The 14,994-nt window shown below is 38.2% G+C and overlaps 1 protein-coding gene across 3 annotated transcripts in view; it reads right to left on the bottom strand.

Moving 5' to 3' along the window:
• LOC130614588 (GTPase Obg-like) overlaps nt 1-14,994 on the bottom strand; it is a 49,941-nt gene that overhangs the window by 24,502 nt on the left and 10,445 nt on the right. The window lies entirely within an intron of this gene.

Consider the following 14,994-nt stretch of genomic DNA (forward strand, 5'->3'; position numbering starts at 1 on the left):
AGCAAGGGACAAACCGAGGTTTTGCATCTCTGGATTGCCGGAAAAAGCATTGAAATTCGGTAGCATCAGAAATGAGGAAGCTAAACTTTTGGCGGCACTGTTTAGCAGTGGCTAGACAAAATAACACCAGTAGCTAAACAAAATATCACTCTTAAAATTTAATATTTTCTTTCTGTAATGCACTTTGTCTTTTTAAAAGAATTACTTTAATGAACCAAGCCTTATGATTGGTAATGATTAGTCAAAAATGAGCCTAAATATTCTTAAGTTATTTTTAAATACCAGCAAAATTTTGTAAGAGAGGCAAGAAATATGAAAAAACAAAAACTCGCTTTAAACAACTTGAATAACAATAACTTCTTGCTATAAAAAACAAACTTATCAGATTATACTTTTAAACGAGTTGAAAACATTGAAAAATGCAACAAGGGCGTCTGATTACAAACTTTGGGCCTCGGGTTAATTCTTTCAATAAATATTTCTAAATTTTGAACATTCTTATAAACAAAATTCTTATAAAAAAGAAAGTGTACTTTGGCAACCTTGCCTTCTCCGCTTCTTGGTTGACTATTTTATATTTTATATATTATTAAGTTCAGTTGATACCATGCGGACTGTTCCACAAGTGTCAACTTTAGGGTGGTTATCTACATTGACCATTAGCAATCTAATTCCGTAGTTCACTTTGCCTCAAAAACAGGTTAATAAATATGTCCCGACAAAATATCTAGGCGTCAAATGCTCAATACTTTAAAGCCTCCAAAACTGGCTGTAAAATTAATGCAAAGTTAGACCGTGTTTAAATCTACTAGTCATATTTTCTAGCGAGTAATTATTGTCGGAGCCCAAAAGTTTCATACGGCGCAGGGTTGGACCGAAGCGTTGTGGATTGTAGCGACAAATTTTCAGAAATCCTGCTAGCGTGGACAAACACTTCAAAGTCATTATTCTATAGTTGCTTGCTGTTTAACAAAATTTAGAAAAATTTGGAAAAAATAAACTCTGTACAATGGCTTAAATACGGCCTATCCACAGGTTTATAAAATAAACGACGTGACGAAGAAAATGCACCCTTACAATATTCATGCGCAGCGCGCTTCCTAGACTGACGGAAAAAGTATAAAAGGACGCCTTTGTGCTTAAATAACAGTAGTGCAGAAAGCAGAATTTGAATTGTGTGTTGTATTTATGGTTATTTAGTGTTACCATTAGTATTAATTTGCTGACTAGATAATTGAGTTGAAAACATGTATAGTTGGGTTAAAACGCACCACACGTTTTTTGTTTGCAACCACAGGAGTGCAAAGTGGTGAGTCAAGCGTTTAAGAATTTTCAGTTTTTGTACAACATTAAGATCCTAAAGTTATCGCTCCCATTTCAGTAGTTCCGCTGGTGTTTTATGTGGAATTGTATCCCATATAGCATCCATGTATATAGAACTTGGATCTAAAATACGCTGCGCGAGCCTGCGGCCTGAGTTCAATCTGGACAAATGAATCCTGACAAGTCGAGAATGCGTGAATCTAAAGCCTACGTAAGTTTCTGTATCGCTGATGCTCCATTTTTTAAAGATTCGACCCAATAAGATGTTGCTAATAAAAAGAGTGCCTTTTCTCAACATTTATTAATGTTTTTTTAAATTTGAAAAAACTTTAATGTCATTGTTAACGCTATTTATGAGGGTAACACTATGAAAGGTTAATGCTTGCGAACATGTGGGTGTTTCCTCTTTCACGAGAAAGCCGACAAACAACAATACTAGACAATGAAAACATGAATTGGTGAACTTGAATTACACGGGGTTTTTTTATAAGAAACCTGGCGAAGGGCCTAGTTCTAAAAGTTTCTTATTTGTAGGCTGATATTCCATGTTTTTAGTTCCAGAAGTTTCTTATTTAGTTTCTTAATTGATTTCCATCGCCGCTATGCAGGGCGGTATCTTTAAAATCGCCTGATGGGAGATAGATAGATAGAGACAGCACAAAGCTGTTAAGTTTTTGTCCAGGCTAAACGCTCGGAAAATTCTATTTTTTCGAAAGCCAATGAAGATGCTTTATTTTAAACTCTGTCAATTAAATGACCAATCTAAACAAAGAGTGTACTCTTCGTATGGCCAGAACATTCCGTGTGCAGCCATGACTAAAAGTGCTTACATTTTGTTGGTCGCCCCTTGCTGGTCTCTTTGGTTTGATCGTAGTAGCTTTATTGATGGGGAGCTAAGCACTATTTTTTAAATTCGTGTATTTTATCAGGTAAGAATTATTTTATATATAGCTAAGTGAGAAAGGTGTGTTGGCTAGCTAGCTATCTCAATCTTTGGTGCTGACTTGGATCTCCTTTTGATTGGTGCTGACATACCCTTTCATGAAATTACTTACTTGCTAGCTAGCTATGGAGCTAGCTACACAAAATAATGCTTTGATTAGAGTACTTTTTTTTTAAAGAGCAAGCAACAAAAAACCTTTATCCTAAGGGGCGATTGTGGAAGTCCCATGAAATGCCACATAGTGATGGTGTCACTTTAAAAAACACCCAGTCCGGTCTGTGAACGGTTGGCGCTAGGAAGGGCATCCAGCTGTAAAACAATGCCAAAACTCTTTATTAATGGCCGTAAGAATAGTTGATCAGACAAACTGCGTAAACGGGGCTGGAACTCTAAGGAGTGAAGGTGTCGCGCACGGTAGGACAGATGTCAGGTGTGAGCATCGTCAGACCGTTACCCAGCTATCACATCACAAGGTAGATAACACTAGGTTGAGGATGGCTAGTGTAAATGTTGGTACTCTGAGAGGTAGAGCAGGTGAAGTAGTTGAAATGTTAGAACGTAGATCTGTTGATATGTGTTGTGTTCAGGAAGTCAGGTGGGGAGGAGCTTCAGTGAGATTTGTGGAAGGTAGGAGGGCAAGGTATAAGCTTTTTTGGATTGGTAATAGTGATGGATATGGAGGAGTTGGCATATTCGTTGCAGAGCAGTGGGTAGAAAAAGTAATAGATGTTATGCGTGTTAATAGTCGTATTATAGTGATAAAGTTTTTGATAGGTAATAGGATTGTCACTTTTCTGTCAGTTTATGCTCCACAGTGTGGACTCAGTGAGGAAGATAAAGATAAGTTTTATGATGAGTTAATAGCAGTCATCAAAGTTTGGAGACACTGAACTTGTCATGGTGGGCGGCGACTTTAATGGTCATGTTGGAAAGTCATCTGAAGGTTATAGGGTTGTGCATGGACGCTATGGATTTGGGAGCAGAAATAAGGAAGGGGAGAGATTGCTTGAGTTTGGAATGGCAACGGACATGGTGGTTTGCAACACATCATTCAGTAAGAGTCAGAGTAGGCTGATAACATATGAGTCAGGTGGTTGTAAGACACAGATAGATTACTTCCTGGTTAGAAAGTCAGACAAGAAAGTGATGAAGGACGTGAAAGTTATATCGGGGGTAGAGTGTGTTTCTCAGCATAGGTTGCTGGTTTGTGATATTATCTTGAAGAGTGTTAAAGAAGCCAAGGGAAAGTACAGGCCCCGTCGAAAAGTCTGGAAGCTGAAGGAATAGATTGTAGCAAGACAATTTAGTGCAAAAGTTCGGCAGTTAGCCCACAATGGTCAATGTGATAGTGACAATGTTGAAAGTACTTGGATTACTTTGAAGAATTGTCTTCTAGAAGCTTCTGATGATACCTGTGGGTGGACGAAAGAACCAGCTAGACATAGACAGACCTGGTGGTGGAATAATGAGGTTGACCAGTGTATAAAGGAAAAGAGGAAACTTTGGAAAGAGTGGAAGTCAGGTGGTAGTAAAAATATCTACTAAATATCTACTAAATTAAGCGTCGTGCTCGTACAGCAGTGTATAAGGCAAAATCAGAAGCAGAGAGAAACAGATTTGCAGATGTGTTAAGAAGGGAAGACCAACGCAATGAGGTATTCAAGATAGCAAAGCAAATGAAAAAGACTAATCCAGATATTGTAGGTGAGAAGTGTATACGTAATGATGAAGGTGTTTTGGCTAGCACAGAGGAGGAGAAAAGGGTAACTTGGAAGAATCATTATCAGAGGTTGCTTAACACTGAGTTTGATTGGGACGAGGATAATTTGTCTGATGATGATGTTGTAGAAGAGCCAGCTATGCAGATCAAGACAGAATGGGTAGTGGAGGCTATTAGGAAATTGAAGATTGGCAAGGCTGCAGGAGTATCAGGTATTGTTGCAGAGATGGTAAAAGCATCTGGATATATTGGAGTTGAGCTTATTACAAGTCTTGCTAACCCAATTATAAAGGATGGTGCTATTCCGAGTGAGTGGCAGTCGAGTGCAATAGTGAATTATTTCAAGGACAAGGGTGATGCATTAGAAAGGGGTAACTATAGAGGTTTGAAGTTGGTTGATCAAGTAATGAAAGTTATTGAAAGAGTGATTGATAAGTTACTTAGAGAAAGAATTGATATAGATAAGATGCAATTTGGTTTTGTTCCAGGGCGTGGCACTACGGATGCAATATTTTTACTCAGACAGCTTCAGGAAAAGTATTTAGGAAAGAGAAAGAATCTCTATTTTGCCTTTGTAGATTTAGAGAAAGCTTTTGATAGAGTGCCACGTAAAGTTATTTGGTGGGCTATGAGAAAATTAGGTGTGGATGAGTGGCTAGTTACGATGGTACAGTCTATGTACAGCAATGCTAGAAGTCGTGTCAGGATTAACGATTCACTTAGTGATGAATTTAGTGTAAATGTTGGTGTACATCAGGGTTCTGTACTTTGTCCTTTGTTGTTTGTTCTAGTCTTAGAAGCGCTGTCGATGGAGTTCAGAACAGGTTGTCCATGGGAGTTATTGTATGCAGATGATTTGGTTCTCATAGCAGAGTCGATGGAAGAATTAGTTGAAAAGTTTGAGAAGTGGAAGAAAGGACTAGAAGAGAAAGGGCTAAAGGTAAACACAGCAAAGTCTAAAGTCATGATTAGTAGCATTGCAGCCAAGTGTGACCTTGTAGTTGGAAAGTGGCCTTGTGGAGTTTGCAGGAAAGGGGTTGGTAGTAACTCAATTTTTTGTCAGACTTGCAAGCATTGGGTACATAAGAAGTGCAGTAGTATTGTTTGAAGGTTAAGAGCTGACATTCAGTTTGTATGCAAGCGTTGCAAAGGTGTGATTATAGAGAATGAAGTATTTCCAGCTTCAATGATGTACAAAAGTGGCTCGTTAGAGATAGTTGAAAACTTCTGTTACTTGGGTGATATGTTGGGCAGTGAAAGGGGTGTTGGAAGAAGTGTTATTTGCATGATAAGTTCTGCTTGGAAAAAGTTCAGAGAGTTACTTCCTTTGTTGACTAGCAGAGTCCTGTCAATTGAGGTAAAAGGTAGATTGTATGAGGCCTGTGTAAGAAGTGTTATGTTGTACGGTAGTGAGACATGGTCATTGAAGCAGGAAGATCTTGACCGTTTAGAAAGGAATGATATGAGAATGGTTAGGTGGATGTGTAACGCCAGTCTGAGAGACAGAAAGAGTTCAAATGAGCTAAGAAGCAGGCTAAGTCTCCGTAGAATTAAATATGTTATCCAGATAAGAAGATTGAATTGGCTGGGGCACTTGGAAAGAATGGAGGAGGATAATTGGGTAAGAAAGTGTAGAGACTTGATAGTTCCTGGGGCAAAGCCCAGAGGCAGACCGAGAAAGACTTGGCAGGAGGTTATAAGGACAGACTTGATACAGAGGAAGTTGAGTTTAGATCTAACACAGTCTAGATCAGATTGGAAGAGGGTCCTTAATATAACTTGTCCAACCCGTGCTAGCATGGAAAACGGATGTTAAGCCGAGAATGATGATGATGATGATGATGTCTTGCGTAGTTCTTTCATGACTGGACACTTAACTCCTGTTCTTATGGGAAAAAGGGGGGCTAAAAATAACTTCCAAATGACACTTTGTGGGACTACTTCTATTAGATAAAGATATATATATATGTTTGATTTTTTTTATATTTTTGCAGAAAAGTTGTCGAAACGTGATAAAAGTTTATTGTTGCTTGCACTGAGCAGTCGGTGAACTGGTAATTAACCGGTAACAATATATAGTTAGCCGATGTAGGATAATTAGATGCTACGCCTAGTATAATTAGCTGTTAAAAGCTTCTTTGCGTTCTTTAGAGCTAACTGCGTCTTTTCCATGTTTTTTCTTGAAATCAAAATAGTTTTGTTTAATAATATAGACGACATATGTACTGCTAGCTACAGTAAAATTATATCTTTTTTGCAAAATCGTTTCTTTTTCTTTTTCTTGGTTTTTAATGAAGCACAACTTTATATTAATAAATATAGATGGCTATGGGGAGATCCATAACAAAGAAAAGTGAAAATTTAAGTAAAAAGATATATATCGTATAAGTAGCTGCATAAGCGGCTAATCAGCCTGTACGCAATGTTTATATAATTACTCTGCATAGATAAATAGAATGTCTGTATATTTTATATGGCTAGCCTTACAAATCCTGTCTATTATTTCCAGGAAAGATCATAGCTTAGATAGGGAGTCCTAGTCCGGGGCTATGGTAGCATAATTTTGAATTTTCGCCAAGGGGAATCTAACCCCGTTCTCCCGCACAAAGTGCCAGAGTTGTAACCACCAAGCTATGGCGCCATTGAAAACGGCTAACTATTCTGTTACTGGCTAATTATCAGTTCTCCCTGTGCCTAATTTGCTTGAAAATCTTTCTTGAGATCAACCCAAAGTATCACAAAATTATTTTTAAGATTTCTTAGAAATGACTTGATTTTTAAAAATCCCACGAAATATACCTGTGCATCACATCGCATGTGTGAGATATAGTAGTTGTAAAGCCTTGTTCCTCTTTCTTGTAGCTGGATACCATTTTGTTTTGGGTTAAGTCTACACCAGTTGAGTCTGGTACCCAGCTTTCCCCAGTTCCTATCAAGTGCATTTTAGTATACTGTGCCTAATTGAGCTCACATCAGGGAGGCTAGGCCCAAGTAAGGAAACCTATAAGTAGAGGCACAGTAGGCAGTGCAGGCTGGTTGGTTGTAACAAAGAAATGTGTGCTAAGAAAGTATAGATGACAAGAAAGTAGTCTTTTATATGGACACACCCTCTAACATTTGGTGCCCTGTGTGAGGATTAAGAAAAAGAGGGTGTCGACAGAACAGAAGATTACTAAGTGATGGCTGGATTGGTTTGATGTAGGATGGCTGCTGCTCCACAGGAATTCGTAACATTTGAAGATGCTGTGCAAATTGAGGATGGAGAAGAAAAAATGGTATCAGAAGTATTTGGAATGCTGTCTGTTTTGGAGGAAAAAGACCTTGAGTCAGTTATGATAAGACTGGGATTGGATAGAAGAAAACAAGGTAAAACATTCTATTTACGAACTATCCTCAGAAACCTAAACTCGGAAACGGTAGAAAATTTGAATGACCACGGAATGAGCCTGTTTGAAGATTTGCATGAGTCTATCAGCCGTATTCTAAAACCAGTCAGACTAAGTAGGGAAACCTTCTCAAGTGGCCACATGGACACAACTAAAGGTGTGCCACAGGATCCCTTTCGTACCTTTATTCTCAAAAGTTCGACTCCTAGTCATGGTGCCACCCTGGAGAAATCGTTGTATAATCCACACAATCCTTTTTCACCCCCAAGGAACATTTATCCATGTGATACCTTGATTCAACCTGATGATGTTTTCAAACCATTAGAGCACCCATCTAAAACTTTTGTCACATCATGGAACCAGCCCCAACTTTTGTCAAATTCGAAAATCAGAGAATTCAAAATCAACGGATCAATTGGCAGTCCAGGTCAAAAGGACAAACTAACCTACCAAAGTTTGGCTTTCCAAATAAAAAATGGGTTAGACCAAGGATATAGTGAAAGGGATATCCTGGCAGCCGTGATAAAATCGATCAACCCAGATAACCCATTGAGATCCTACCTAGAGTCGAGGTCCGGGTTGGGAATAAAACCACTACTTAAAATACTCAGAAGCCATTTTCTCGAAAAAAACGCAACTACACTCTTTACCGAAATGACAAATGCTTGCCAAACTATTACAGAAACACCCCAAGAGTTTGCAATCAGACTTCTCAGTTTACGACAAAAAATCATTCTTGTGTCTCAGGAGGAAGATTGCCCCTATGATGAGCAGTTAGTGGAAAAAAAATTCTTACATGCTTTTATTTCTGGATTACGGTCTGAATCTAAGGATTCAAATGAAGGCTTTTCTCAAAGAACCTGCCCTTATTCAAATTGAAAACTTTGTTTTGGATGAAGATATTCTACAAAAATTGAATCAAGTTGTTTCAGATGAAACCGAGCATATTAATAAGCTAAAACCATATAATAAAACTGTGAAAATTAATGAGATTGCTGGGGAACAACGAAACCCTACCTTTAATAATTTGAATTTGCAAAAGGAAATTGAGGAGATAAAAACCCAACTGAGAGATTTGGCATTCTCAAGAAAGTGGCAACCAAATTTAAACCAGTATAGGCCCAAAGCCTCTCGCTCTGCGCGATGTAAGGAATGCATGCAGCGTAATTTGCACGGTCCCTGTCATCATTGTTTTTGTTGTGGGTCCCTGGACCACCGCCAATCTGAGTGTGATCTTTTTCAAAAAAAACTGACAAGAGCTCCCGAGAGGCAAGGAGTGCTTCAAAAAAAGCCCTCTCCTGTAAATAGAAAATGTCGGATATGTAATGTACATAGTTTAAAATTGTATCGTTGTTCGAAATGCAAATCTAATGTTTTTTATTGTTCGCGAAAATGCCAAAAGAAGGATACTTCTCATAAAAACATTTGTTCCGCAATCGAGGATTTTACTAATTTGGAGCGCGAAAAAAAGTTTAAAAACTTTACTGTTGCTGATAACCAGACATTGCCGTCAAAGTTTAATTCGAGATTAATAAAGCTTATTGGACGCAAACCGATCATAAACTGCCGGTTAAATGACCGGACATGCGAAGCATTGTGGGACACCGGGTCTATGGCATAGAGCCAACACCGATTTCTGAATTCGCCGATGTGGAACAAAAAAACTTATCGCTCAAAGCCGCGAACAACACTGAAGTTGCTATTTGTGGGGTCGCGCCCTTGTCGTTTCGCGTTTCAGACGCTATTGTATTTACTGTACCATTTCTCGTGACCCCGGGACCAATCGAACAACCCGTAATCGGATTTAACATAATTGAACATATCGTTTTAAATTTTCCAGAGTTGATGCATCATCTCTACTGACAGATGTTCTACCGAGCTTGAATCAGTGCAATGTACATTCAATGATTAAGATTATCCAGGACAACAAGGATTCAGAAGACTTTTTGGAAAACGTCAAAGTTAGGAATCGCACAGTAATTCCTGCTAGGCATCGGATTGCAGTGTCATGCAAAACTCGTCTTATGGTGGATGAAAAGGAAAGAAGTGTTTTGTTAGAGCCCATGGAAAACGGTGACTTTGACGAAGAAATAGAGATTCGAGAAACATTGTTGAGCCTAAAACGCGGAAAATCGCCAATTGTGTCAATCTACATCGAAAACCCAACTAGTCGAGACATCATTCTTCGAAAGGGCACCGTTATTGGTACCATAAAGTCCTTTTCGGCAGCTATACCACTACAACCCGATCAAAAGACCCCTGGGACGACGACTAAAATCAAAACCCATTCTGTATTAACTAAGACTTCCGATAATTGGCTACCAGACGTGAATCTATCGCATCTGCCGCAGGCCCAAAAGGATCGCGTAGAAGCAATGTTACGTGAAGTAAACACAGTATTTTCGAGATCGGAAAGCGATATTGGGAGAATCGATGATTTTAAATTGAACATAAGACTGAAGGATGAGACCCCCGTAAGTAAACCATATCGATCGATACCTCGAAACCTTTACTCAGAAGTAAAGGACTATGTGGATAATCTCTTGCTGAATGGCTGGATTAAAAAATCATATTCTTCATACTGCAGCCCTATAGTGTGCGTGCGAAAAAAAGACGGAAGTTTGCGCCTCTGCATTGATTATAGCGATCTAAACAGAAAAACTATTCCTGATAAGCAACCCATTCCCCGCGTACAGGATATCTTGGACGGTTGGGGCGGGCAATCGTGGTTTACAACACTGGACATGGCGAAAGCCTACCACCAAGGATTCATCGACGAATCTTCGCGCCACTTGACCGCTTTTGCGACCCCTTGGGCATTATATAAATGGTTGAGAATGCTTTTTGGCTTAACAAATGCGCCGCCTGTATTTCAGAGATATATGAACGAATGTTTATCTGGGCTCCGTGACCTAATTTGTTCAGTCTATTTAGATGACATCTTGTGCTATGGAAAAACATTTGAAGAACACTTGAAAAATGTCAAGACCGTATTGTTACGACTGCAAGAAAAAGGTATCAAGATTAAAGCTTCAAAGTGTAATTTCTTTCAGCGTAAAGTGAAATATCTTGGGCGCATTATCAGTGAGGAGGGATATCACGCAGACCCTGAGATGGTAAGAGATATAGATCATTTCAGAAAACCGCGTACCACTATCAGTGAGCTTAGAAGTCTGTTAGGCTTTTTAGGCTACTACAGGACATTTGTACGAGATTTTTCCAAGTTAATAAAGCCGATTTATGATCTATTGAAAGGACATGGACACACAAAGAATTCGAAGTTAAAAATCAATTGGTTAGAATCACATCAAAAAATCTTGGATGAGATCATTCAAAAATTGCAGTCACCTGAAGTAATAGCCTTTCCAGATTATAATAAACCCTTCATTGTACATTGTGATGCTTCGCAAAAAGGACTGGGAGCTGTATTATACCAAAATCAAGGAGGCAAACTAAAGGTCATCAGTTACGCCTCTCGAACGCTAACGAACGCAGAACAAAACTATCATCTTCATAGCGGTAAACTCGAGTTTCTAGCCTTGAAGTGGTCCATAACCGAAAGATTCGCTGACTACTTGGGATATGGCCCACCCTTTGAAATATTCACAGACAACAACCCCCTAACATACATCATGACCACTGCAAAATTAAATGCAACAGGTTTGAGATGGGTGGCAGATCTTTCAAATTATCAATTTACAATAAGGTATAGACCAGGCAAATTACAACAAGACTGTGACTACCTTTCTCGAAATCCTTCACAAATATCCAATCTCATTTATGCATGCACAAAATCTATTCACTCAGACGAAATTGCTTCTATGATTTCAGCAGCAAAAGATCATCATAAACTACTGGAGATGGGAGAACAAGCTCTGGTGGAGATCAATTATCTTGGTATACATTCCTCGGTAATCGATGAAAAGGACTTGATTGCTGAACAACGACTGGATCCTGTAATTCGACCTGTTTGTGAAGCAGTGCTGTCTGGCGTAAAACCGTCTAGAAATCAAAAGCATTATCATAAAACAAAGATACTGCTGAGACAATTCGATAAAATGGACATCAAAAACAACATCCTTATTCGAAATAGCAATAAATACGGAAATCAAACAAACCGAGAGGACAAAGCACCTTTAGTTCCTATTCAGTCGACACGACCGTTTGAGATTGTATCGCTAGACTATCTACACTTGGACAAATGCAAAGGAGGTTTTGAATATGTTTTGGTAGTGTGTGATCACTTTACACGCTTTACTCAGGCATGTGCTACAAAAAGCAAGTCTGGACGCAGTGCTGCAGAAAAATCTTTAATGACCTGGTAATGAAGTATGGATTTCCAACAAGACTTCATCACGACAGAGGAAAAGAATTTAACAACACGCTATTTAAGAGATTGAACGAGCTGTCTGGGATCAAGTCATCAAAAACAACCCCATATCATCCTATGGGTGATGGAATGGTGGAAAGGATGAATAGGACATTCATAAACATGCTAAAGACTCTACCATCAAAGTTCAAAAACAATTGGAAGCAAGAACTACCAAAATTAGCTTTTGCCTATAGCACCATATCAAAGTCTACTGGGTACTCACCGTTCTATTTAATGTTCGGACGTCATTCAAGACTACCAATTGATTCAATGTTCGGCTTAGATAACATCCAGAAAGGTAAAACTCATGCAGCCTTCGTGCAAGAGTGGAAAGAATCCCTGGCTGCAGCAACAAAAATTGCTTCAAAGAGTGCTATGGACGGAAAACATCAATACGACAAGAAAGTTCGAGGTTTGGAGTTGAAAGAAGGAGACAGAGTCCTGGTGCGAAATCTAAGTGAGCGAGGCGGCACTGGTAAACTTCGTTCCCATTGGAAAGCAGATGTACATGTGGTTCTACGAAAAGTAGAGGACCTACCTGTGTACGTGATCAGGAGAGAAAGTGGTAAGGGAGAGCCCAGATCCTTGCATCGTAACCTAATGTTAAAATGTGATTTCTTACCATTAGAGTTATCAGAGAACCTGAGTAGAACACCAAAGACTGCAGATCCAGAGCTCGATGAAGAAATTGACTTTCATATGAGAGCTGAAGACCGTCAAGAAATTGCCAACTTAGACAACACTGCTCTTGTTGAAGGTGAGAGTAGTGCAGATGACACAAATTGTGCAGATGTTGCTGATGTGGATGTTCCTGTTGAAGAGGATGATGACTCCATTGACAGGGATGCTGCTGTTCCTGCTTTAAGTATTGCAGATGATGTTGATGATGTAAATCCTGAGGTCCCTGAGACTTCTGACCTCCCCAAGGATCCAGATGCAGACAATGATGCAGCAGATGAAACTATCCCATATCAGGTTGATGAAGTTTGGATGAGTGGAGAAAAGTCTACAAAAACTGAGGACACAACAGCACAACACAAACAAAATGAAATCCGAAGTTCAGGTCGAAATCAAAGACCTCCTCGGCGATTGACTTATGATTGAACGTATGTATGTATTACTGTATATAATGTTGTGTTGCAATCTATATGCTTAGAAGACTGCAAAAAGTTCTGCATGGGACACGATAAACAAGAAATGCTGATGTATAGAAGCAAAGTAATAACATGATGAACAACGAAAAAGACATGAAGAGGCATAAGAAGCATCAGGAAGAATCAATCCGTAGTTTGGGTGGAAGATTATGTTGTGGTGCTTAAAGCTAGCTGGGGAGGCTAAGTATCAATTAAATTATGAAATTTGTATGGCAAAGAAGTGCCCTGCACTGGATATGGCAGGCTGATCACTTGTCAACAGACATCCAACTGTTGCAGATGTTGCTGAAATTAATTTTGAAATTATTGTTCAGCACAATTTCTAATGATTTTTTTCTTATCTACATAAAAGATTCTCCTCCTCGAAAAAGAAAATCGACGATTTCAAAGTTCGACGAGCCTACGAGTGGCCACGATTCCATCAACGTGAAGACAAAATGCAACAAGCAAGAAGTCCATGTCAAGCAACGACTAACTCGAACCCTACTACGAAGTAATAAATTACACGTAAAAAGGCTGACTTCTAACTAAACAATGTGTTATATGAAGCAACAACGAAAAAGTGATAACTGAGAACGAATTCTCACGATATACTTTGTTCCGACAAAACGTACAGAACCTTTCAAAAAGCAGGGGCGAGTGTGAGATATAGTAGTTGTAAAACCTTGTTCCTCTTTCTTGTAGCTGGATACCATTTTGTTTTGGGTTAAGTCTACACCAGTTGAGTCTGGTACCCAGCTTTCCCCAGTTCCTATCAAGTGCAAGTTTTAGTATACTGTGCCTAATTGAGCTCACATCAGGGAGGCAAGGCCCAAGTAAGGAAACCTATAAGTAGAGGCACAGTAGGCAGTGCAGGCTGGTTGGTTGTAACAAAGAAATGTGTGCTAAGAAAGTATAGATGACAAGAAAGTAGTCTTTTATATGGACACACCCTCTAACACATGGCTTTGTATCTTTGTATTAAATCCCCTTTTTAAATCAAAGAGGCAAAGAGAGGTTAAAATTATTAGACAATATTTAAACAACCTGGTTTTAATGAAGTTTATGGTTAAATTGTATTTCTTGTTTCTTATTTTTAAAACGTACTTTCTTTTTCAGATCAGCTGTTATCAAACCATGCACCATCACCATTTTCAAAAAATTTTAAACAAGAAAGTAAATTTTGAAGGCCTAATTACTGAAATGCTAATATGTATTTATTGCTGAATTAATAAACAATGAACTACTTCACCATTCAAATTGAGATCGTTCAGAAGTTATTATATTCAAATCGTCAAGTTTCTACATAGCAAGATTTGTATTCTGGAATTTCCAAAATTTTCCTGATCACTTTTAAAAATATCCAGTTAAAGTTTTAACTGTTATTTTAGAATACTTCATATAGCTATGTAAAATTTTTATTTTTTATTTATTTAATTGTATTTTCATTGCAGGTTAGTTACAAAAATAGTTAAGAATCGTGATACTCGTGATTTCTTTACCCCATAATTCTCCGTTTTCAAGGTCTACTTTAAATTTAAAAATCTTTCAGGCTAATGACGAAAATCTTGAAGCCGCAGGGCTTCTTGTTTTCCTAGTAAAATAAGGGTTTCTTATATCAAATAAATAGCTAGTTCTAAAAGTTTCTTTAATCTTTGGACTAGTTGGTTTTAAAATGAAAAAATAAAGCATTTTTCGTTTCAAAGTCTCTCGCTAGTGATGATTGTAACATCTTCAATTAATTGTAAGAATTGGTTAGAAACAAGTTTCTTATTTCAGAAATAGACATAGAATGTAGTAGAAAAAATTTCTTAATTTTTGAAGATATCCAAGATTGCTCGAAAATTAGGGAAATGTCAGTAATTTTAGTCAAAAGTATACTTCTCAATGAATTTTCTTTTTTGAATATTTGAAAATGGTGCGATTTTCGTAAAATTGTAACATGTTTCTTATAAAAAAAAAACGTGTAGATCCGAATTCTTATTTTCCCTATTATTCGATAATTCGAACATTCGCTTATTTGAATAAATTTTTTAGTCCCCTGCGGGTTCGAATTTACGAATGTGTATTGTACCTTACTGCATGAGCAAATCGCAGACATTTCGCGTGCTTTTTTG

This window comes from Hydractinia symbiolongicarpus, chromosome 11 (assembly GCF_029227915.1).
Source record: "Hydractinia symbiolongicarpus strain clone_291-10 chromosome 11, HSymV2.1, whole genome shotgun sequence".
Classification (NCBI taxonomy): domain Eukaryota; kingdom Metazoa; phylum Cnidaria; class Hydrozoa; order Anthoathecata; family Hydractiniidae; genus Hydractinia; species Hydractinia symbiolongicarpus.